The 25,508-nt window shown below is 44.5% G+C and overlaps 1 protein-coding gene and 1 pseudogene across 1 annotated transcript in view; one reads left to right on the top strand and one right to left on the bottom strand.

Moving 5' to 3' along the window:
- GSTM2 (glutathione S-transferase mu 2) overlaps window positions 1-25,508 on the bottom strand; it is a 1,178,915-nt gene that overhangs the window by 267,974 nt on the left and 885,433 nt on the right. The window lies entirely within an intron of this gene.
- On the top strand, window positions 6,635-7,083 carry LOC101136177 (small ribosomal subunit protein uS19-like; annotated as a pseudogene).

The raw sequence follows: 25,508 nt of genomic DNA on the forward strand, positions 1-25,508 counted from the left end.
AAGGGGCACAGCCAGCCTTGGGCCTCCTCATGGGGAGGCAAGGTCCTTATGGGGGACCCTGTTCCTCTGCTCTGCAGTATTTGTGGGCTCCCCATTGGCCAAACCCAGTGAAAAGTCAGAGGACAGAGTGAGCAGAAAATAAGCAGGGCATGGTGACCAGTAGCCAAGGATGCAGGCAGTCCTGTAACACCCTCCATTGTATACCAGGAACCCTGTCTCCCATGAGGTTAGCTAGCTTCAGGAAGAAAGAGGAACTATGCACCAGCCTGGCGTCTGCCCTGATGTGACTCTTATCTTGCCTACCTAACTCCATCAGGTACACAATGTTCCCCTTTGGAGCTATCTACTTCTTTCTCCCCATGCCTCACTACCTGTGGCCACCACCCTCTCTTGCCTGAATTTCTCTAACAACTTTGCCGTCTCATCCAGTCCTCTTTTTTTTCTTTTTTTTTTTTTTTTGAGATGGAGTCTCACTCTGTCACCCAGACTAGAGTGCAGTGGTGCAATCTCGGCTCACCACAAGCTCCGCCTCCTGGGTTCACGCCTTTCTCCTGCCTCAGCCTCCTGAGTAGCTGGGATTACAGGGGCCCACCACCACGCCTGGCTAATTTTTGTATTTTTAATAGATATGGGGTTTCACTATGTTAGCCAGGATGGTCTCAATCTCCTGACCTTGTGATCCACCTGCCTTAGCCTCCCAAAGTGCTGGGATTACAGGCATGAGCCACCGCGCCCGGCCCATCCAGTCCTCTCTTGACCATGCAACCAGATCTTTCCAACGTGCTGGCCTGAGCCTATGATTTCCTTCCCTAACACCACCTCACCACAGCATCCAAATGAAATCTACACAGCTTACCATGGCTTATGAGGCCTTTCATGATCTGGCTCTGGTTTACATTTCCAGCTTCATTTCTTACCAATTCTCATTCTCCCCTCAACAAATGCCCCTCCTCAAATCCATCCCACTATGGTCCAGCCATACAGAACTGCTCTCTGATCTCTCTCTGACCCCAGGGCCTTTGCACATGCGATTTCTCCTCCTGAAAGTCAGGAAGTCAATTCTAACTTAACTCTTTCTCATTCCTCATTCCTTTGTTGCTGGTTGGGCTAGGCAAGGGTTCTGTGCCATTCTTATATGCTCCCATAGCACCCTGGCCCTGCCCAAATCATAATTTTAAAAAATTAATTCAATAGATATTTACTGAGTACCTGTAATGCACCAAGCCCTTCCCACCTCAGGGCCTTCTCTCATGCTGTTCTTTCCACTTGCACGTTCATCCTTTTACTCTTCATCTGGGTAACTCTTACATATTCTTTGAGTCTCTGCTGAAACATTATTTCCTGCAAGAGGTCCCCACCCCTTTTCTCTCCCACAGCATCCTGTATGACTTCGTTTATTTGATGTCTGTCTGCTTCTCTCCACGTGGGAAGGGGCCAGGTCTGTTTTATCCATGATAGTGTGCCCATCCCTAGCTCAGAATCTGGCATGCAGCAGGCACTGGTTACATATGTGGTAAAGGAGGGAGGCAATAGGGTTCTCCCATTAGACCATGACAAGGAATAAAGAATTGTATGTTCCAGGGGTGAACTCAGGTTTTGTGGGGCCTGAAGCTTAGACAATTTGAGGTTTTATTTTATTTTTTTTTTTGAGATGGAGTCTCACTCTGTCACCAGGCTGAAGTGCAGTGGCGCGATCTCGGCTCACTGCAACCTCCGCCCTCCGAGTTCAAGGGATTCTTCTGCCTCACCCTCCCGAGTGACTGGGATTACAGGCATCTGCCACCGTGCCCGGCTAATTTTTGTGTGTTTTTAGTAGAGATGGGTTTCACCATCTTGGCCAGGCAGGTCTTGAACTCCTGACCTCATGATCCACCCCCCACTTGGCCTCCCAAAGTGCTGGGATTACAGGCATGAGCCACCACACCTAGCCGAGGGTTCTCTTTAAGAAAAACACAAAATTACAGAAACAAAATTAGGCAGGAAAGTGGACCTTTATGTAGATTGGGAAAAGAAAGAATTTGTAAAGCTTTTAAAGTGGAAAAATACTTCAAATATCACAAAATATAGAAAAATAATATCATGTTTTTCTTAGTTAACTGCCTAGCACACTGCAATAAGTCTTTCTCCACATTTTTTGGCTGAATAATACTCTTATTGCCTCATCATATGTAATGATTTTGTAATATTTTCCATATAGAGAATGGAATGAGAATTAAGTCCTCTGGCATAATAAAAATTATATTTATGATTGATGGGATGCATAAACACATGTGACCACAGCCAGACATACTTGTTTGTAGGACCGCTACAGTTTGTATCCTACGAACACAGGAATTCTGATAAATTATATTTGGCATTTTAAAAAGGGGAAAAAAAGGAAAGCATGTACTTGTATCGCCGCATTACTCAATATATATATGCCTAATGCATATGACTAGGTATCAGTGAGAACTGGATTCTGCATTTACAATCTTACACATCCGATGATTGGAAAAATTTCCTACAGACTAGCTTTTGGCTCTATACAGTTCAAATCTTGTTTCTCCTCCATTACCCACATGCTTCCAGGGCCAGGTTGCATAGGACACTCGCAAATCTCATATGGTCTTTGGCCCGGCATTTGAGTGTCATAATGCCAGATAAGTTGGCACCACAGACAGTAAGCATGTTTCTGGGAGCCATTTCTGCACTGAGATAGCTAGCAAAAACCAACTCTACACAAAAGTGGCTGCAAACCACCTAGATATGTCCCATAAAACAACTGTATCCCCAACTTAACTTCCCCCTAGCCAGATCACAAAAATGTCCATGGCCACTTCAGTTCTGGGCAACATGAAGGGGAGTGTGACAGAGGGGAAGTCTGAGTGGAAAGAGATAGCAGTCTAAACTGAGTGTGGTTCAAATAGCTGACTTTGGCAAGTTTCACAAAACGTGACCGCCACGAACACATTACTAGGGTCCCCTTCAGAACTTGTCCTAATGGGCAGCCCTAAAGCTTAAGTTTCATTAACTTCATGGTAAATTTGCCTCTGCCTGTATTGTATTCATTATTATGTGCGACCCCTGGCACCACGCCTGGCACATAGTAGTTGCTTAATAAATATATGCTGAGTAAGGAAAAGTGTTGCTTGGCCTCATTACCCAGGAAATAGTCTCTTCCCCCAGTAGATCTCATCCCTTTTTTGAAAGCCGGTGCTCAGAATAGTTAATAGACTTATTGGAGGCACTGGGAGGGGAAAGAAAGGGACCGCTTGGCGGGATAAGCTTTCCCATCTCCTCTTCACCGGGCAAATAAGCCGACGCCAACACGTCAGTTGCCCTCATTAGCAGTGAAGCGGCCCTGGCTGCCCTCTTGGGGTTATTCTAATTGGCTCCAATCAGGGAAAGCCAGGTCTGGGCTTTATAAACAGTGACAGCAGCTCCACCGTTAGAAAAGCAGGTAGAAAGGTCACACTGGAAACACCATTTCCAAGCACAGAGTAATTACAACTCATTCTGGCTTTCACAGCTATGCTGAGGAATCTTTATTTGTCTAGCCCTGCTGATAGTGGCCTTCCAGCTCCCTGCTTCCATTTTCTTCCTTGTCATGAGTTAGCTGAACTTCGGGGTCCAGCACACATTTTTCTTCATGGCCTTGGGTCCAGCAAGAAGAAAAAGTCTGGATTCCTAAGGTGCTGACTCTAGGGGTCTCCGGTGCTGAAGAATTAGAGTCTAAAATTCTAGGGTAAGGAGAGTAGGCTATGTTCTAGACAAGCAAGAGTCTTTGGAGGACCGTGGTTTAAATGTACTGGTGACTGAGAAGCAAATACATTTCATACTCTAGCAGCCACTTAGCATGTCCACCTTGTCTGCTGCACTCGGCAAAACCTTCCCAGACCCCGGGGCAGTGAGCCACTCCTCTGGGCTCCCACAACATTGGGCCCATGTCTTTATTACACGACTCACTGCATTGTCTTTCATTTATTAGCTTAGCCATCTGTCTTCCAAGATGGACTGCCAGCTCCTCGAGGGCACTAACCAAGCCTCATTCATATTTATATTTTTGGTTTATTCCCTAGCACAGAGCCTAGCACTTGGTACATATTGACTGACTCCTCAAAGGAAGGGAATGGAAGACACTGGTAATAAGATGAACCAGGAGCTTCCAGATAGCTGAACACATGGAGGGTGGTGCATCCAGAGACGACACAGAAGCTCCACACTCCTACCCCCAAACCACACTCTATGTGTCTCTTCATCTGTATCCTTTATAATAAACCAGTAAACATAAGGTCTATAAGAAAGTAATAGGGTTAAGTGAGGTCATAAGGGCAAGGCCTTATCCCACAGGACTGTTGTCCTCATGAGAAGAGGACGAGACACCAGGGAACCTCTCCACACAAGCATAGCCAAGAGGCCATATGAAGACACAGCCAGAAGGCAGCCACCCACCATGAGGAAAGAGAGACCTCATCAGAAACCAACCCTGGTGGCGCACTGATATTGGATCTAACCTCCAGAAATGTGAGAAAATAATTTTTTTTTTTTTTTAAAGATGAACTGGTGTGGGCATAGAGTTTTACAGTAGAAATAATATGTCAAAGAGGTTAAGTTTGGTCTTGGGAGTAAACTGGTTCAAATTCCAGTTCCACCACTATTTTAATGAGGATTAGGTTTGGCTGTAAATGACAAACCCCAAAACAATAGCAGCTTAAGCAAGTTAGATGTTTACTTTTCTCTTTCATGTAAAATTTTGGAGGTGGCCACCTCAGGATTCCCAAGTTAGCTCCAGCATGTCCTCAGGGACCAAGGCTCCTGCTCCCTTGCGGCTCTGCTGTTGATGGCCTTGGTCACATCATGGCACTGGCTGGCACCCTCTGGCTCAAGCTGTCACGTCTGCATTTCAGCAGCAGAGAGAAGGCTGAGAGTTCCAGGAAGTTGCACATACCGCTTTTGCTTATATCCTATTGCCCACAATTTAGTCACACGGACACCTAACTTCAACAGAGTCTGGAGAATGTAGTCATAACTCTAGAAGGCCACATGCTCAGCTAAAAATGAGGGTCTACTACTGTACAATAAGGAGAAATTAGATTTTAGAGGAAAATAGTTTCTGTCATACTAGCTGTGTGACTTTGGGGAAATGAATTAATCTCTCTGATTCTCAGTTTCCTCATTCAAGAGTTAGAAGAACGCAAGCAAACACCTTAGCAAAGTGCCTGGCACTGATGAAGGGTTGAGCTATTATTACTTTCCTTTGGTTGTGGCTAGGCTAGCAGGAGGCAGTATCCCTCACAGGGAGAGGGTACATGCAAGCCTGCCCGAATCTGAGTTTTTTTTCTTGCCACTTACCAGCTCTGTGACTTGGGGTTTGTTACTTGACCTTTCTGAATCTTAGTTTTTTCATTTATAGAATGGAGGCAGCAATAATCCTTTCTTTATAGGGTTCTTGTGAGGATTGAGATATTGTATGTAAAGCATTCATAGGGTACTAAGCAAGAGAGACTCTAAAAGTGCTGGCTTCTTCTATTATTACTAGTCAAGACAAGCCCTGAGTGACCTTGAGATCGACCAGGAAGATGATGCTGGAGAAGGTTCCATAGGATTCTGCCTGACCACCAGACTCCAAAATTCAGCTCGTTCTAAGGGGCGGGACTGATGCTGTAACCAGGAGGCAATAAATTAACTTGACCTCCAATGACTGTGTAAGTACGCTTGCATTTTGAATTCTCTCCAAATACAGCTGATCTTAAACGCAACGGGAACATCCTCTGCCTTCCTGCACGTTTTCACTCCCCCAAACTGTCAGCAATTCTCATCTACAGGGTGCCTTTCCCAAAGGGCTCAGGCAATAAGCACCAGGATGAGAAGTGCTAAAGCCAGAAGGAATTTCTGGCCCCAGCAGGACCTGGAGGGCTGTGCCCAGGCTGTGTATACGCTGGGACTGCCTGTCCCCTCAGGCAGAAGTTGCAGAGAAGCAGAAAATAAGCCAGGATCAGGTGAGCCAGACTTCAGCTTGATGAAACAAGCAAAACACACTATTTCTCTTTAGCTCGGGCTCCTGGGATTAGCGGTTAGGTCCCTAGAGTATACTGGGTGTTTATTCTAGGAGACCCGAGGCTCCAAGGAGTAGCAAGAGTCGGAGGCACAGGGCCTCCCCAGATAGCTCATTGTTGGTTCTACTTCTTGCAGAAGCCAAATTGGGATCCTCTGCCATATACCCTTCATGTTCACAGGCTGCTTCTCAATTCAGCATCAGCTGAGCAACTGCCAGGGGTCCCCGAGAGACAGGAAAGACTGGGTGGGAAATGGACGACTGCGGCCCTGCTGGTTCCCATGCTTCCAGGCTCCCAGGGCACCCTTCCCACTCAGCCCTACTGACTGCCATAGTGACTGCTCCATCAGTTACCATGGCCGCTCGGCAACCCACCTGTAAACGAAGCCACTGTTCGATCCCAGAAAACTCCCAATTAAATCACAAATCTGCTGTTTTTCTGCTGTCTGCGAAGAGGATGTATCACCTGAAGCGAAAAATTGGAAACAACCTAAATGACTAAGGAAAAGAGATTGGTTGCACAAACGATGGTTGCATCATTTCAAGTAATATTATGTGGCCATTAAAAAATATAAATCATTTTTCTGAGGATCCAGCAAGATGGCAGAGGTAGAGCAGAAGAAGAAGCGGACCTTCCGCAAGTTCACCTGCTGCGGCGTGGACCTCGAGCAGCTAGCTGCTGGACATGTCCTACGAGCAGCTGATACAGCTGTACAGTGCGCACCAGTGGTGCCGGCTGAACTGGGGCCTGCGGCGGAAGCAGCACTCTCTGCTGAAGCGCCTGCGCAAGGCCAAGAAGGCGGTGCCGCCCATGGAGAAGCCAGAAGTGGTGAAGACTCACCTGCGGGACATGATCATCCTGCCCGAGATGGTGGGCAGCATGGTGGGCGTCTACAATGGCAAGACCTTCAACCAGGTGGAGGTCAAGCCGGAGATGATCAGCCACTACCTGGGCGAGTTCTCCATCACCTACAAGCCCGTGAAACACAGCCGGCTTCAGGGCCACCCACTCCTCCTGCTTCATCCCCCTCAAGCAGTGGCTCAGCTAATAAAGGCACACATATCTCAAAAAAAAAAAAAAAAAAAAATATATATATATATATAATCATGAGGATATATATAATCATGAGGAGATATATATATATATATATCAAGATTATGTGGTGACTTGGAAATATGGTTATATTATGATGTTCAGTGAAAATATAAAATCTCATTTCTGCCGTGAGTGCAGTGGTAAAAACTATATGTACATCTGGATAAAGAAAAACACACCAAAAAAGAGAAAAAACGGGGTGGGAGGATGGTGGGTACAATTTCCCCTTTCATGTATTCTGGTATCTTTTCCTGCTGTTTGTGCACTAAATAAGAAAATCATTTTAAAATCTTGCTCACTAACCTATCATGCACTTTCACCTTCCCCCAAAGAGGAAAAAGCCTCATTCACTGAAATTTGCTAGTGTAGCTCCTTTGCTTATTTTGATATCAACTTTTCAATCAATATTCTCAGGAAAAGATATGACTATTTTAAGTTGAAAGCAAACCACAGACGAACTCAGTTCCCTGGTCAATTATCCTCCCAGTAGGTGGTGACAGTTAAAAGCAGCTCCTTAAGGGCCAAAAGCAGCTCCTTAAGGGCCCAAAACAGCTCCTTAAGGGCCAAACCCTGCAGTGAGGCCTGTAAATAACTTAGATTCTTCAGGTGCTCAGCATTTGAATTCCTGGATCACCTGCGGCAGGCTCACCTGAAGTAGACATTAGAGGTGGGGCTGTTCTGCACCAGGAACAAAGCTACTCAAAAATCCTTGACTCTTTGAATTTGGCTGAGTGAACAGGAAAATTAAGAAATCATCACTTTAAAATGACCCAGAATTTCAGGAGCCACTTTAATACCATTCCTGCCACCAACTCATTGTGTAAGCCTAAGCACATCACTTAGCCACTCTCCAGACTAAGGGAACAGATTGTAGCCTGCCTGTAAATGGCTGATGGACAGAAAAACATGAAAACGATGGTGCTGAGCACTTTGCAAAAAGGAAACAGAGTTCATTTGAAAGAACCTGGGATCTGGAGTCAGAAAGTCTGGATCCAAGCCAAAATCTGCCACGCATGAACACTGGGACGTTAGGCTATAAGTTTCTGAGTCTGTTTCCTCAGTAAAATGGGGATAATACTCTGCGCAACTGGATTGTTTTGACATTTAAACGAGTTTATGAGAAAAAGCTTTGTAAATTGTAAAGCACATGTATTAGTTTTTAGGGTTGCCATAATAAAATTCCACAGACTGTGTGGTTTAAACAACAGAAATTAATTTTTTTTTTCACAATTCATGAGTCCAGAAGCCTGAGATTAAGGTGTCAGCAGGGTTGGTTTCTTGTGAGGCCTCTCTCCTTGGCTTACAGATGGCTGCCTTCTCTCTGTGTCTTCCCATGATCTTTCTCGATGTGTGTCCGTGTCCTAGTCTCCTCTTCCTATAAGGACACCAGTCATATGGAATTAGGGCCCACCCAAATGACCTCATTTTAACGTCATTACCTCTTAGAAGATCCTATCTCCAAATACAGACATATTTTATCTGTTTTATTGTACTTGGCTTTATTATGCTTCACAGAAACTGCTTTTTTCACAAATTGAGGGTTTGTGGCAACCCAGCATTAAGCAAGTCTATTGGCATCAGTTTTCCAAATACATGTGCTCACTTCATGGCTTTGTGTCACATTTTGGTAATTCTCATAATATTTCAGACTTGTTCATTATTTTTTCTGTTATGATAATCTGTGATAAGTGATACTTGATGTTACTATTATGATTGTTTTGGGGTGCCATGGACTGTACCTATATAAAACAGCAAACTTAATTGATGAATTTGTGTGTTCTGATTGCTCCACTGATTGGTGGTTCCCCAATCTCTCCCTCTCCTTGAGCAGAAATCCATGGATAAGTGGACCTGCATAGTTCAAACCTGTGTTGTTCAAGGGTCAACTGTATTTTAAGCCCACTGTTGCGACCTGCTGCTCAGAAAAAAAAGATTTCTTTCCAAATATTACTGTTCATTGACAATGTACTTTGTCATCCAAGATCTCTGATAGAGATGTACAAGGAGATTAATGTGTTTATGTCTGCTAACACAACATCCATTCTGCAGCCCATTGATCAAGGAGTAATTTTGACTTTCAAGTCTTGTAATTTAAGAAATACATTTTGTAAGGCTATAGCTGCCACAGATAGTGATTCCTCTGATGGACCTGGGCAAAGTAAAATTGAAAATCTTCTGAAAAGGATTCACCATTCTAGAAGTCACTAAGAACATCTGTGATTCATGGGAGGAGGTCAAAATATCAACATTAGCAGGAGTTTGGAAGAAGTTGATTCCAACCCTCATGGTTGACGAGGAGCTTAAGACTTCAGTGGAGGAAGTAATTGCAGATATGCTAGAAATAGCAAGAAAACTAGAATTAGAAGTGGAACCTGAAGATGTAACTTGAGAAAAGAAAAACAGCTCAGACCAGAAAGACTTACACCTACCCATGCCTGTGGGTAATTGTTGAAAGACATTTGTTTCTGAGCAGCTGCCTCACCCATGATCTTCTTGTTCCTGGAATTTGTGATACAAAGGACAATGTATAGCCAATGAATAGCTTATGTTATTTTAATGTAAATTCTTGGTAAACACCTTCAGAACTTGCTCTTCTTTTTTCCTTTAAAAACCCACTTATACCTGCTGCTAATTAGAGCATATGTTCAGGGCAATTTGATTCTATGCTCCTATGTTGCAATCCTCAAACTTGACCCAAATAAACTCTCTACTTACACTAATTTTGCCTCAGTTTTTTCCTCCAGGTTGACATTTTGAATTGCTGCAATTTTATGATAAAACTTGAATGGATAAGGAATGGCTTATCATGGATGAGCCAAGAAAGTGTTTTTTTGTTTGTTTGTTTTGTTTTTTTTTTTTTTTAGATGAAATCCACTCCTGGTGAAGATGCTGTGACCATTGTTAAAATGACCACAAAGGTTTTAGAATATCACAGAAGCCTAAAGCAGTGACAGGGTTTGAGAGGATTGTGTCCAATTTTTTTTTCCATCTGTGGGATATGATGAGGTTTCTCTTCAAATAATCTGATCAATCTTTTATTCTTTAATTCATAGTTACCCACCCCCTTTTTTTCTCCTTTTTTCTCCTTTTTTTCCATTTTGCCTTTGTTAGGTGCGCAGGCACGCCACAGTACCAAGCGTTATGAGTACCAGCTCACATTCCTTTCCTTATTTGGAAAGAGGACTAACTTTCTAGCTCATTACAGACACCCTTTCCTCTTCCTCTCCACTTTATTTTACGTGCCCACCCTATCTAAAAAAATCAAATGTTTAGCCAACCGGGATTAGTTTAGATTGTACTACCTGACCCCGGCCAATGAGGAAAGGGTACAGGGGCAGGACTTGTGTCAGGAATAAAGGCTCTCATGCCCCTTTGTTCAGGTGTGCTCTCATGGTGACTGGACAAGGAGGCATCCCTCTGCACAGAAGTAAAATTGCTTTGCTAAGAATCCTTTGTTTGAGTGTTCAATTTCCTTAGGATTTTGAGCCTTATTCCTAACACATCCCCTCAAGAATTTATCCTTTGAGTTATAAAAACAATCCAATTACACTCTTTACATTATTTAAAAATGTACTATTTGGCCAGGCACAGTGGTTCACGCCTGTAATCCCAGCACTTTGGGAGGCTGAGGCGGGTGGATCACCTGAGGTCAGGGGTTCAAGACCAGCCTGACCAACATGGAGAAACCCCGTCTTTACTAAAAATACAAAATTAGCTGGGCATGGTGGTGCATGCCTGTAATCCCAGCTACTTGGGAGGCTGAGGCAGGAGAATCACTTGAACCCGGGAGGTGGAGGTTACAGTGAGCCAAGATTGCACCATTGCACTCCAGCCTGGGCAACAAGAGTGAAACTCTGTCTCAAAAAAATAAAAAATAAAAATAAAAATGTACAATTAAGTTATTATTGACTATACTCATCCTATGGTGCTATAAAATAGTAGGTCTTACTCATTCAGTTTTTTTACATTAAATGCTTATCAACCATCCACACCTCCCCCCATGTTTCCTAATACCCTTCCCAGCTAGTAACCATCCTTCTACTCTCTGTGTCCATGAGTTCAATTGTTTTGATTTTTAGACCCCACAAATAAGTGAGAACATACAATGTTTGTCTTTCTGTGCCTGGCTGATTTCACTTAACATAATAATCTCCAGTTCTATCCATATTATTGCAAACGACTGGATCTCACTCTTTTCTTTTATGGCTGAATAGTACTCCATATGTGTATGTACCACATTTATTATTTATTTATTTATTTTTTTGAGACAGAGTCTTTCTCTGTCGCCCAGCCTGGGGTGCAGTGGCACGATCTCAGCTCACTGAAACCTCCGCCTCCCGGGTTCAAGTAATTCTCTGCCTCAGCCTTCCAAGTGGCTGGAATTACAGGCATCTGTCACCATGCCTGGCTAATTTTTTTGTATTTTTAGTACTGACGGGGTTTCACTATCTTGCCCAGGCTGTTCTTGAACTCCTGACCTCGTGATCCACCTGCCTCGGCCTCCCAAAGTGCTGGGATTACAGGCGTGAGCCACTGTGCCTAGCCCCACATTTTCTTTATTCATTCATCTGTTGATGGACACTTAGGTTGCTTCTAAATCTTAGCTATTATAAACAGTGCTGCAACAAACATAGGAGTGCAGCTATCTCTTCGATGAACTGATTTCCTTTCTTCTGGGTTTACTTTCAGTAGGATTGTTGGATCACACGGCAGCTAAATTTTTAGTTTTTTCAGGAACCTCCAAATTGTTCTCCACGCTGGTTGTACTAACTTACATTCCCACCAACAGCGTATGGGGTTCCCTTTTCTCCATGTCCTTGCCAGCATTTGTTATTGCCTTCTTTTGGATGTAAACCATTTTAACTGGAGTGAGAGTATATCTCATTGTAGTTTTGATTTGCATTTCTCTGACACTCAGTGATGCTGAGCACCTTTTCATATACCTGTTTGCCATTTGTATGTCTTCTTTTGAGAAATGTCTATTGAGATCTTTTGCTCATTTTTTATTGGATTATTAAATTTTTTTTCCCCTATAGAGTTGTTTGAGCTCCTTATGTATTCTGGTTATTAATCCCTTGTGGGATGGGTAGTTTGCAAATATTTTCTCCCATTCTGTGGGTTGTCTCTTCACTTTGCTGACTGTATTTTCTCTGCAGAAGCTTTTTAACTTGATGTGATCCTACTTGTCCATTTTTGCTTTGGTTGCCTGTGTTTGTGGGATATTGCTCAAGGAATTTTTGCTCAGACCAATGCCCTGGAGATTTTCCCCAATGTTTTCCTATAGTAGTTTCATAGTTTGAGGTCTTAAATTTAAATCTTTAATCCATTTTGATTTGATTTGTGGATATGATGAGAGATAGGGGTCTAGTTTCATTCCTCTGCATATGGATATCTAGTTTTCGCAGCATCATTTATGGAAAAGCCTGTCTTTTCCCCAGTATATGTTCTTGGCATCTTGTCAAAAATGAGTTCACTGTAGGTGTGTGGATTTGTTTCTGGGTTCTCTATTCTGTTCCATTGGTCTATGTGTCTGTTTTTATGCCAGTACCTTGCTGTTTTGGTTACTATAGCTCTGTAGTATAATTTGAAGTCAGGTAATGTGATTCCTTCAGTTTTATTCTTTTTGCTTAGGATAGCTTTGGCTATTCTGGGTATTTTGTGGTTCAATATATTTAGGATTGTTTCTTCTGTTTCTGTAAAGAATGCCATTGGTATTTTGGTAGGAATTGCATTGAATCTGTAGATTTTTTGGGGTAGTATGGACATTTTAACAAGATTTAGTCTTCCAATCCATGAACGTGGAATATTTTTCCATTTTTTGGTGTCTTCTTCAATTTCTTTCAATTGAGACCAATTTTGAAAGACATTCTGGTTAAAATGGTATCAAAGCTGGCCATGGTGGCTCATGCCTGTAATCCAAGCACTTTGGGAGGCCGAGCTGGGCAGATCACAAGGTCAGGAGATCAAGACCAGCCTGGCCAACATAGCAAAACCCTGTCTCTACTAAAAATACAAAAACTAGCTGGGTGTGCTGGCATGTGCCTGTAGTCCCAGCTACTCCGGAGGCTGAGGAAGGAGAATCACCTGAACCTGGGAAGTGGAGGTTGCAGTGAGCTGAGATTGTGCCATTGCACTCCAACCTGGGTGACAGAGTGAGACTCCATCTCCAAAAAATAAAATAAAATAAAATAAAATAAAATAAAATAAAATAAAATAAAATGGTATCAAACAGTATGTCATGCTACAGAGAAAACTTTCGTGAAAGGAAGAGTCAATCAATGCGACAAACTTCATAGTCTTATTTTAAGAAATTGCTACAGCCACCCCAGCTTTCAGCAACTACGACTGTGATCAGTCAGCAGTCATCAATATTATGGCAAGATCCTCCACAAGCAAAAAAATTACAACTCCCTGACAGCTCAGATGATCATTAGCACTTTTTAGTAATAAAGCATCTTTTAATTAAGGTATGTTCATTTTTTTCTAGACATAATGCTGTTGCACACATAGTAAACTACAGCATAGTATAAACATAACCTTTATATGCACTGCAAAACCAAAAAAAAAATGTGTGTGACTGGCTTTATTGTGATATTTGTTTTATTTCAGTGGCTGAAACTCAACCAACAATATTCCCAAGGTATGCCTTTTCAGTCACATTCTGAGGTACTGGGGTTTAGGACTTCAATATATGAATTTGGAGACACAATTCAGCCATAACAACACAATATAAATATTTTTCTGGACTTACCTGGGACTTCCCAGGATGGACATTTAGCACACAGTAGGAAATAGCTTTGTTGACCATGTTTCCACTACATCATCATGGCGAGAGGCAGCAGGAGAGACCTGACAGCACTCTGAGCTTGCTCTCTGCTGCTGTGGGGCCAGGATCTTCTGTGGCTATGGGCCTCCAGTCCCACTCAGCAAATAAAAGAGCCATATTCCCTTTGGGTTTGAAATGCTTTTTTGTAGGAAAGGAGTAATCAAATACTTAACAGCTACTAACTGTTAAGTATTAACAGGGGGAAACAGGTGTGCATGGGCTGGGGGCATTTGTCTCTGTTTACATTTGTAAGTGTCTTCTGGAACAGCCCATCCAGGCCCTTTAAGGAGCTTTCACCAGCTAAAGGAAAAACTGCCAACAGGGAGGCCGGGTCACTTTTCTTCCAAATTCTTCCCAAAGTATTTACTTTCATCTGCTGGGAAAAGACCTCAACAAACATTTATCAAGGACCTCTTTTGTGCCTGAGGCTGTGCTGGGTCTGGAAGGAATGTACTGCTTCACTGGGCCTGTTTAGTAAATACAGACATTGCTCAACCAACAAGGAGGAGAGAGAGTCCGTGGGTTCAGGAGCTGGGAATGCACTTGTGCCAGCAGAATGGAGGAGGGCCCTGGTCAGGAAGATAGGTTATTTGGTGCTGCTATGTTATTTTTTATTTTGCCTCTTTACGGATGTAAGGAAGAGACATGCCCACGTTACCTGCGAGCCATCTCTCAGTGGCACAGAATCCCATCCTCTCAGCATTGCTGCGTCCCAGTGCTTCCAAGGTGGTGAGGGTGAGGAGAGGGTTCAGTGCTTTTCATGGAATCTGGATTTCAGCTTAAGGCCAATAGATTTGCCGTCTTTCTGAATGTCTAGAATTTATCCTAGCAGAGGATCTAGCTGTGTCAATTTACCCCTCTCCAAAACGGAGCTCTGCTATCTGCCAGAAGCAAAGGACATTTGTTGTTTTTGCCTGCCCAGCTTACCTCCCACTTCTCTTGGAAATAAAACCACACTTTCCTTCCTGGAACCCATTCTATGTGGTTCAGGTGGGGCTGACCTCACCTCCCCCAATGCAGGGAAGGTGCCCTGTCCTTAGTCTAGCCAATAGGAGTAGCCCTCTATCTAGCCCTTGTCACAGTGATTGGCACAGAGCTGGGCATATGACTCAAGCACAGCCAAACAGAGCCTGCTTCAGGCATTGATGTGGCAGCCACAGGAGAGCAGTTCTGCCCTCCTCTTGGATAACATGCTCTAAGGATGGCTTGGAACTGCTTGCAGCCATCTTCTCCAGTGGTACAGGGGCACAGAGGACACTTTCATCATCTGGAGAAAATGAAGCCAATGTACAAAGAGAAATCGCAGAGAGATGGAAAGCTAAAGGCAACCTTAAAGACAATCTTTGAGCCTCTGGATCCATCTCTTCTCAGGAGCTAATACATTTCCTATGTTGCTTATACTCCTTTGAGCTGGGTTTCTGTCACTGGGATTGGAAAACTGACTGTTGCAGCAACAGGGTTTTGTACTGAGCCTCCTCAGAGACAGTCAGCATTTCTCATGCTTGGCCCATGGTGTTTACCCTTGGCTGGAGCCCTGATTCTCATTAAACTAATTACGGGCAGAGTATGAGGACTACATTCACTCAGAGATCAGGGCACAAAGCATTGCAACTTTATGCAGAGATTACTGCTGAGGACCACTCCCCTTGGAAGTAAGCTGTGGACTAGAGAGTCATTTCACACTTAAACCCTTCCCTCTATGTCTTTGGCCTTTAAACTCTGGTTTCTATTCTTTACCTTCTGAGTGTGTATTTTCAAATCACCCCTTGGGGAGGGGTCTCAGGAACATCCCAGGCTCCATATCAAATGCAGGAAGGTATTTACCATGCATGACAGGTTTCCTATAGTTCTTTGGACTGCAGAGGAGTACTGCACTGCATGCATGAGCATGGGTGGTGGGGTCAGATGGAATGAAGATCTTTGGCTTTGGGGCAGTGTAACCTGTCTGCCTTCCTCTGTCATTGTGAGTTCCTCAATTCACGTTACTGTCAACCTCTCCCCATGTCTCCAAATTACCCTGCGGTCCACTGGCCATTTTATATGCACATCATTCTAGCCTCAGAACATGCCAGTTCCCTTCCCCTAATGTCTTATTGCCTGTATGAATCTAAACTTGAGGGAGTCTACTGGATTATCTTGCCCACGACCATAGCAGTTTTGTTTGTTTGTTTGTTTTGAGACAGAGTCTCACACTGTTGCCCGGGCTGGTGAGCAGTGACACAATCTCGGCTCACTACAACCTCTGCCTCCCGGGTTCAAGCGATTCTTCTGCCTCAGCCTCCGTAGCTGGGATTACAGGTGCCTGCCACCACGCCTGGCTAATTTTTTGCATTTTTAGTAGAGATGGGGTTTCACTATATTGGCCAGGCTGGTCTCAAACTCCTGAACTTGTGATCCGCCTGCCTCAGCCTCCCAAAGTGCTGGGATTACACGCGTGAGCCACCACGCCCGGCCAACCATAGCAGTTTACATGTGGGTTTGGTTTGGGACTGAGAGTCAAGATCCACTGAGGGGCGTGGCTTCTCTTCCAGTATTTACTTTTGTTTGCAAATGAGTACATATTCCGACTCCGACTCCGAAGTCTTATAAAGCTTTTCTAACTCAATTTTCAGAGGTAACAATAGACTCAACCTGAACATTTGATTGACAGTATCCTCTGCTTCCTTTTGCACAGGGTACTTGTGTCGTTTCTTCTCCTCTAAGTAATTGCGGCAGCTTTGATTTCTCTCTTTGCTATGTGACACAGCATGAAGGTTTGGACAGGAGTTTAACTATTACCCCTTAATGTTTTTGTTGTGTTACTGTCAAATTGTGTCTTCTTAAAGGTTGTTTCCTGTCCTTTCTTAGGAGCAGGAAAAAAAAAGTGGCCGTGTGTCTTATGCCCTATCTGTATAAAATGCCTTTCATTATTGATAAAGATACACTATTCCAGGATACTCACCTATTTAACCAGGTCAAGAGCTGGAAACCTTTCTTCAGTCTGTGTTCAGCCTCTAGTCCCACAGTGATGTGAATACAAAGCAGTCTTCCTTGCAGGTGTTCAGCACACAGGCCATAAGCCAAGAGCAGTGGATGGCATGCAGAAGGAAGAGGGTCACTTTCTGCTTTATCATTTGGGATTCTAGTGGACCCAGAGAAGGAACGCCAAGGAAAGCACCTAGAATCATAACCCACACATGCCACCCTTTTATTTCTCCTAAGATTAACGATGTTTATCACTATTTGAGGTACTGTTAATGTGCCAGATACTTTAAGTGCTTGGCATATGTTATCTAAACCTTAAAAGAATTTTATGAGGTGGAGAATATGATTCCCATTTTATACATAAACAAACTCAAAGATGTTGACAGAATACCTGAAGAAGTTAAAAGGCTGTCACACAGCCAGAGGTGACCCTGGGCTTTTGAGTGCTGGCAGGTGGCAAGCACCCAGGTGAGAACTGTGGGGTGGCCTGCAGACCCCGAGGAGTTAGAAACAGAGGCCTTGGGACAGGCTCCAGGAAGGTGGCCTGTGTGAGAACCTCTCTAGTCCCCAGTGCTCCTGGGAGAGGCAGCTCAAGTGCAAAGCCAGATGCACCCGGCAGTGGGGTGAGAGAGGGGCATAGATCACCTTCCAGAAACAGCTGCCGAGTTGATGTTGAATTTTGTAGGTTTTCTTGATTCCGTTTGTTAATATAATCTTGTGCTCCTGGGTGTTAAAAGATGTGGGCCTGAGGTAATACTCATTTGGCTTATTGTAATAGTTACTCCTGGGCATTACACATGCTAAACAAAGCAAAATATTCACCAAGCTCCCAATCTGAGCTCCTTGGGTCAGTAAGCCGAGGTCACAATCTTTTCCTAGTCCCACTAGTCAGTTAAATTCTGGAATGGCTCTGAATTATCAATATGTCAATAAAATGTCAGTCAGCCAGGGCGACATGCTATTGCAGTATTGACTGTCGGATCCTAAAGCAAAAACATGTTTTAATTGTTTTTGCTGAGTGTAGGGAAGCCAGTAAGTAGAGACCAGGTTTGAGAGGGTTAGAGATTGCCACTGATCTTTATTTTTCAGTTTTGAGAGTCTTGTAGCATTGTGGAACCCATTTCTCATTTTCGCCCACAGAATTTATATCAGAGTCAGAAACAGGAACCTGCAAAGGGAAATATCCGAGAAAACAGGCTGTTCCAGGCTTACCTGGTAGGGCAGGGCTGGTGCCCAGGTACAATCATTGGCCAGTGTAAATATGTGCGAGTCAGCTAGTGGTGATGACTTTGAAGCATGGGAGGAGGAGATGGGTGCCGCCTTTACCTCCATAAGCATTTGCTTCAACTGATTAGACTCTCCAGGTACAGCGTGGTGAGGAATGAGACTAACTGCAGCCAGACTGCAAAATTGTGGGTGTGGCATGTCTTCCGGAAAGACCTCCTTATCTTTCCCCATAGAGCAACAATGGTTCCCCTTTTTCTTTGCTTTAGCCCAAAGGTGGGTCTCATCTTGGAAGTCACTTAGGGTTCTCTTTTTTCTGAGGGACACACGTGGGCAAAGGTTTGAATACGTCTGTGCCCAGGGGCTTTTCCATCCTAAGGACCTTGTCGCCTTTTGTGCTTTGCCTTGTTTCTCTTTTTCTTTTCATTCTACTCTTTTTCTTTTTTTTGAGGCGAAGCCTTGCTCTGTTGCCCAGGCTGGAGTGCAGTGGCACGATCTTGGCTCACTGCAGCCTCCACCTCCTGGATTCAAGCGATTTTCCTGCCTCAGCCTCCCAAGTAGCTGGGACTACAGGCATGCACCATCACACCCAGCTAAATTTTTTTTTTTTTTTTTTGTATCTTTAGTAGAGATGGGGTTTCACCATGCTGGCCAGGCTGGTCTCGAGCTCCTGATATCAAGTGGCCTCAAGAGGCCCCCCTTGGCCTCCCAAAGTGGTGGGATTACAGGTGTGAGCCACTGCGTCTGGCTATCTTTTCATTCTACTCTTAACTCTCACCCTAACCCACAGGAGACCTTATGCAAACTGGAAAAAGGACATCTCTCTTGGCAGGTGTAGCCTGTACCAGGCTGCATGGCCGGGTGGGCAGATGATGGGCTGGACTTGGGCCCCCAATTTTCCCCTCAGTGGGTATTCCTGTGCAGTGAACACTGCATAGCTGAATGTGGTAGCCCTGTTAATGCTCATCATTTTCTTACCTTGTACTACAAAGGTAAGCTGCAGAGCCTTTTGGGGGCAAGGCAGGTGTAAAATGAATTAAGTATTAATGCGATATAGCTGAGTAGGCTATTCCCCCACTGTTAACTTGACAGAGTGGTACCAGGTGGGGTCCCACACACCTGGTGGGGGAGTAGTGGTCACCCCTGGAGGAGGCTTCTTTAGAAATACAGATATGCTTTGTGGGGTGAGCTGAATGGAAACTGCAGCCACTACTGGGGAGTGAGGGTGAGTCTAGGCACAGGCAGGAATCAGCGTGGATTTTGAGAGGCGTAGATGGAATGATTCTGGAGTAGAAATAGTGATGTGTTTTGATGCTGTCAGATGGCAGCTGAAACAGACAGCAAAAGCTGTCATTAACTGGTCAGAGCCGATGGCAGGAAGAAGATAAGAGACGAAAGCAGAGCAGGACAGAGGAAAGAAGAGAAGAGGAGGAGAAGAGACAGAGGACAGGGAGGGGAGAAGACAGGAGAGGAAGCAGGGAGAAGAGGAGAAGGGAAGGGAGAGGAGCATAATAACATTTCCAAGGTCTGAGGAATTCAGTTTTACTCATGCTCACTCTGTTACAATTTATTACCTCCTCCATTCAGTACATGTTTATCGAGCTTCTTCTCTATGCCAGGTACTGTGACAGAGAGATGAGCACACAATCCAGTGGGGAATGCAAACATTGAAAGCAATGATTGCTGCTTGCTGGGCTCTGATGGATGATGTTACAGCAGCACAGAGTGGGCTTAGGAGTTAATAATGGGGAAAAGTGCAGGATGGCACCATATTTCTGTTTTAAGCGACTGTATGAATGAGAGTGCTCCTGGCTAAGATATGAACACAGTTGCCACAAACTGGGATAAAGAACATGAAAGAAGCAAGTGTGGTGGATGTAAGAATATGAGCCCAACATTAGACATGCTGCATCTGGGGTGGAATGACACCGACTGGTGACCGGTAGATAGATAAGCCACTGGAAGGCAAGCTCCAGGGCGACAGGGCTTTCAGCCTACGCCATCTAATACTGCATCCTGAGGACCTGCAAGAGTGCCTGGCACACATGAGGTGCTCAGTACATATTTGTGGAGTGGGTGCGTAGCTCGGATGTGGAGGCACCCCCGTGGAAGTCCTCACTGGTTTCCCACATTCATCTTGATGCTGCGCTTAGTTAGCATTTTATTGCGCACTCTGCCACCCCCAACCCTAAAACAAAGCTAATATCCACAATGCGTCAGTGAATTGTGCCTGTCACGTAGGAAGTGCTCAATAAATATTTATCAATGATAAATCTCATATTAATGTTAATTAATACAGGATCGACGATGTGTTAATTATATTAATGTAGAATATATTATAATAATAAATGTGTATTATATAGAGATGTATAGATAACAAGTAATAGGCTGCAGTTCTCAAGGGGAGTTTGGGAATAATAATGATACTGCCCAGCAGATAGCAGAAACCTAAATATGTCTTCTCTCCTGCCAGCCAGCTTGGCTCTTCTCATTCTCTTTCCCCATGTGATCTCTAAACTCTCCATTAACTGAACTGTTCATCTTTGACTCTTGGCCTACATGCCCGTGGGAGCATAACAAAAGCCTGGCATTCACTCAGCAGTGTCTTGGAGCCTTCTCTTTGGGGTACTTCATTCATCCCACCACCAATGGATCTGAAGTTCAGGCAGCATCTAGGAATGCAGATTTGGGGGCCAAAGGAGTGAGTGAGGAGGTGGAGTGTGAGGGAAAGAGGCTGAGGTGAAGCCCCTGTGAAACACTGAAGGCTGAGAGGCGGGGAGAAAGAGCAGTCTCTGCAGAGACAGGAGCTTGTGCATCCTCATCCAGCTTCCAGCCAGCTTACCTGTCCAGCTTCACAGCAGTATGTGTCCAGCCCATCACTGCAAGAGTCAGCTGGTCATGCACTATCAGGAACAAAGTTTGCAATAAATAGTTTTTGAATGAAGAAAGTTCCAGCCACTCTCACAAAAATGGACTCTCTGCTCTAGTAATTCCGAAATAACTTCAGTTCTCAGAACATGCCCTGTTCTTTTCAATTTATTTTTAGCCATCCATTCACTCATCCATTTGTTCACTTAACAGGCCCATTTCCAAAACCATTCTCACATTTTAGGTTTTTGTTATGGCAGCACCCCATTTCTAGGTACCCACAGTATTGTAAAGTCACCACAAGTCACTACCACACTAAGCTCCTCCTGGGCAGGGACAGAGTTTTGGCCTCTGTGTTGCCCTGAAGGCTCCAGCCTGACTCAGCCAACCCTCACTAAGATCAGCAGTCACAGGCCTGTACCAGCTCACCAGACGACCACTCTTACCCTAGTACCATGATACATTTTCAGACAATTTAGCCAAGTCGGCAGCTAAAGAAGCGGCATCATTGCAAGAGGTGAAGATCAGAAACAAAGAGAAAAATAATGGCTCCATGCAAATCTTGCAAGGAATTTAAAAGGATACAGGAAAAGGTTTCAGGAAAGACTGCTTCAGTAGCTCAGAACCAGGCCCAGGATTCTCATCCAGAGGCTGCCTTTAAAAAAATAGCATAATTTCACTCTTGGCAACTCTATTAGCCCATTCTTGCATTGCTATAAAGAAGTACCTGAGACTGGGTAATGGATAAAGAAAAAGGGGTATAATAGGCTCACAGTTGTGCTGGCTTTGCAAGAAGCATGGTGCTGATATCTGCTCAGCTTTTAGGGAGGCCTCAGGGAGCTTACAATCATGATGGAAGATGAAGGTGAGCAAGACGCCACATAGTGAAAGCAGGGGCAAGCAAGGGGTCTGATCTTAAATGACCAGATCTTATAAGAACTCACTATCACAAAGACAGCATCAAGCCATGAGGGATCCACCTCCATGATCCAAACACCTCCCACCAGGCCCTACCTCTAGCATTGGGGATTGCAATTCCATATGAGATTTGGGCAGGGACAAATATCCAAACTATATAATTCCATCCCAGATCCTCCCAAATCTTGTATTCTTCTTACATACAATCATGCCTTCCCAACAGTCTCACAAAATCTTAACTCATTCCACATTAATTCAAAAGTACAAAGTCACATCTCAGACAAGGCAAATCTCTTCCACCTGTGAGCCTGTAAAATAAAAAACAAGTTAGTTACTTCCAAGATACAATGAAGGTACAGGCAATGGGTAAACATTGCCATTCCAAAAGTGAGAAATTGCCAGAAAGAAAGGGGCTACAGGCCCTATGCAAGTTCAAAATTTAGCAGGGCAGTCATTAAATCTTAAATGTCCAAAATAATCTCCTTTGACTCCATGCCCGACATTCAGGGCACACTGGTGCAAGGCCTTGGGCAGCTCTGCTCCTATGGCTTTGCAGAGTTCAGGTCCTGCAGCTGCTCCCACAGGCTAGAGTTGAATGACTGCCTCTCTTCAAGGTGCAGGTACAAGCTACCAGTGAATCTACTATTCTTGGATCTGGAGGATGGTGGCCCACTTTTCAGAGCTCCACTAGGCACTGACCCAGTGGGGAAGCTGTGTGGAGCCTCCAACCTCATATTTCCCCTCCACACTGCCCTAGTAGAGGCTCTCTATGAGGTCTCTGCCCCTGCAGCAGGCTTCTGCCTGAACATGCAGTCTTTTCCGTATGTCCTCTGAAATCTAGGTGTAGGCTCTCACACCTCCTTCACTTTTGCATTCTGTATGCCTGCAGGCTTAACACTACATGGAAGCTGCCAAGGCTTATAGCTTGTGTCCTCTGAAGCAGCAGCCTGAGCTGTATCTGGGGCCCTTTGAGCAAAGCTGGAGCTGGAGTGGGTGATGCAGGCAGCAGTGTCCCAAGGCTGCCCAGGTCGTCCTAAGACTGCCTCAGGCATTGGGGCTCTGGGCCTGGCCCCCACAACCATTCTTTCACCCTAGGCCTCTGGACCTGTGATGAGAGAGGCTGCCCTGAATGTCTCTGAAATGCCTCTGTGGCCATTTCCCCATTGTCTTCGATTATTAGCACTTAGCTCCCCTCTAGTTATGCAAATTTCTCTAGCGAGTGGTTGCTCCACAGCCAGCTTGAATTCCTCTCCCAAAAAAGCTTTTTCTTTCTCTGCTACATGGCCAGATAATTTTCTAAACTTTTACACTCTGCTTCCTATTTAATTTCCAACTTTAAGTCATTTTTTTGTTCCTGCATTGAAGTGTCGGCTGTTAGAAGCAGCTATGCCACTTCTTGAACACTTTGCTGCTTAGACATTTCTTCTGCCCGATACTCTAGATCATCACTCTTTAGTTCAAACTTCCACAGATCCTTAGGGCATAAACAGAATGCAGCCAAGCTCTTTGCTAAAGCATAATACATGAGCTTTTGCTACAGTTCCCAATAAGTTCCTTGTTTTCATCTGAGGCCTCAAAAGCCTGGACTTCACTGTCCATATCACTATCAGCATTTTGGTCACAACCATTTAACCAGTCTATAAGAAGTTTCAAACTTTCCCTCATCTTCCTGTCTTCTGAGCCTTCCAAACTCTTCCTACCTTTGTCCATTACCCAGTTCCAAAGCTGCTTCCACATTTTCTGGTATCTGTATGGCAATGCCCTACTCCTCAGTATGAATTTTCTGTATTAGTCCATTCTTGATTGCTATGAAGAACTATCTGAGACTGGCTAATTTATAAAGAAAAGAGGCTTAATTGGCTCACAGCTCTGCAGGCTTTACAGGAAGCATGGTGCTGACTTAGCTTCTAGGGAGGCCTCAGGAAGCTTACAGTCATGGCGAAGGGGGACCAGGCACATCACATGACAAAAGCAGGAGTAAGCAAGACAGAGTGACGGGGAGGTGCCATACACTTTTAAATGACCAAATCTCATGAGAACTCACTATCATGAAGACAGCACCAAGCCATGAGGAACCCACCTCCATGACCCAAACACCTCTCACCAGGCCCCACCTCTGGCATTGGGGATTACAATTCAACATGAGATTTGTGTGGGGACAAATATCCAAACTATGTTAGCAACTGTCCATCCATTGGAATTTCGGTGGCTTCATGGGGAAGACATTCCATCCCTCGCCTTTTCCCATACCTTCCTTCAGATGACCTACCCCATTACCTTCAAAGAATTCCACAGTCGCAAAGTTATTCCTTAGGCATAAGACTCTTTGGCTCCTGGAAAACAGAGAATCTCTGGAAGGGATGGTCTAGGTCTTATGAGAGTCAGGGAGAATTGGTGTATGCAATCCTCTGCTGGGGGCAGGCTTATATGAGAATAAAAGAAGAGGAAGCCACTGTGAGGATGTTCAGAGGAGAGGGTAGAGAAGATGGTGGTGAAAGGGGAACAGTAGGACCAAGGAGCAAAGACAGCCAATAATTTGGGGATTTCAGAAACTCTGACATCCTGTCCTTTATAATTCTGGAGGTGCTGCTGAGCCCTGCTGCCTGCTCTGGAGTTTCTTGGCATTTGCTTTGCCTGTTTGCTCATTTACTATCAGCAAAGTAGCTGGACATTTCACCAGTTATCAAGGACTGTGCTAGGTCGGGCAGCACCAGGGGCTACGGACACACAGACAGCCTCAGCTGCAAGGGCCAAACATCGTCACTCCAGAGATGGAGGTCAAGCTCCAAGCTGGCCTCACCTGCAGCTGCCTGAAGACTGGGAAATGCACAGACTTTCCAGTGAGACAAAGCTGAGTTCAAACCTGGCCCTGTTCCTCTAGCTGTGTGGCCATGGACATTGATTACCCTTTCTGAAGCATAGCTTTACCAATTGTAAAGTGAAGATCATCATATCCAACCCAGAGGGTTGTTAGGAGAAAAAATGAAAGAAGCTTTGTAGCATACCTAATGCAGGGTCTGGATCACAGCAATTGCTGAAAAACAGTTGTCCCCTTCCCCTTCCCTCTTGGCTCTGTCTTCCTGCATTTCATTAGTCAGATCTCTGTGGTTTTCCTAGAACATCTCTAACTGCAAACCATCAACTACTAAAAACCCTCAAGGAAGGGTAAAATGGATAATAGGAATTTCTAGTGACATAAAAGTGATATCATGTTTGTATGTGTAACTATCAATCAATTTCAGAGAAAAGCAGGCTTGCATATCTGAGCAGACACCACCAGCTTTCTTCTGCTTCTGCAGATTGAATTTTATTTTATTAAGAGCAGAACAATGGGCCTGATTTTCCTCTTTGGATACTAAAGAAGACAAATTAGTCAAAAGGAAATTCAGCTGAAACTGTATGTAGTATTTGAGATCCTAAGCCCCGAGACGGAGCCTCTGTGTGACCTTGAGGAGCTGCGTGCATGCTCACTGCTGGATCCCAGCATGATGTGGCCATGGCTGGGTCAGGAGCACAGGAGGCTCAAGGCCAGTCCAGGGCCTGGTCAACAGAGCAGCACACGCAAAATCAAAGTGACC

The sequence above is a fragment of the Gorilla gorilla genome, chromosome 1, assembly GCF_029281585.2.
Source record: "Gorilla gorilla gorilla isolate KB3781 chromosome 1, NHGRI_mGorGor1-v2.1_pri, whole genome shotgun sequence".
Taxonomy (NCBI): Eukaryota; Metazoa; Chordata; class Mammalia; order Primates; family Hominidae; genus Gorilla; species Gorilla gorilla.